Source organism: Mandrillus leucophaeus, unplaced genomic scaffold (assembly GCF_000951045.1).
Source record: "Mandrillus leucophaeus isolate KB7577 unplaced genomic scaffold, Mleu.le_1.0 Scaffold512, whole genome shotgun sequence".
NCBI lineage: Eukaryota > Metazoa > Chordata > Mammalia > Primates > Cercopithecidae > Mandrillus > Mandrillus leucophaeus.
Genome location: NW_012105498.1, coordinates 1,068,010 through 1,068,655, shown reverse-complemented (window position 1 = coordinate 1,068,655; position 646 = coordinate 1,068,010). Strand labels below are relative to the sequence as shown.

The window sequence follows — 646 nt, the reverse complement described above, 5'->3', positions numbered from 1 at the left end:
TCACTCATGATTTGGCTCTCTGTCTGTTATTGGTGTATAAGAATGCTTGTGATTTTTGCACATTAATTTTGTATCCTGAGACTTTGCTGAAGTTGTTTAGTTTAAGGAGATTTTGGACTGAGACAATGGTGTTTTCTAAATATACAATCCTATCATCTGCAAACAGGGACAGTTCGACTTCCTCTTTTCTTAATTGAATACTCTTATTTCTTTCTCTTGCCTAATTGCTCTGATTGGCCCAGCCAGAACTTCCAACACTATGTTGAATGGGAGTGGTGAGAGAGGGCATCCTTGTCTTGTTGCTAGTTTTCAAAGGGAATGCTTCCAGTTTTTGCCCATTTGGTGTGATACTGGCTGGGGGTTTGCATAAATAGCTATTATTATTTTGAGATACATCCCATCAGTACCTAGTTTATTGAGAGTTTTTGGCATGAAGGGCTGTTGAATTTTGTCAAAGGCCTTTGCTGCATCTGTTGAGATAATCATGTAGTTTTTGTTTTTGGTTCTGTTTATATGATGGATTACGTTTATTGATGCATATGTTGAACCACCCTTGCGTCCCAGGGATGAAGCCGACATAATGGTGGTGGATAAGCTTTTTGATGTGCTGCTGGATTCGGTTTGCCAGTATTTTATTGAGGATTTT

At 38.7% G+C, this 646-nt stretch overlaps 1 protein-coding gene across 6 annotated transcripts in view; it reads left to right on the top strand.

Moving 5' to 3' along the window:
• Positions 1-646, top strand: part of CCDC90B (coiled-coil domain containing 90B) — a 26,641-nt gene that overhangs the window by 12,443 nt on the left and 13,552 nt on the right. The window lies entirely within an intron of this gene.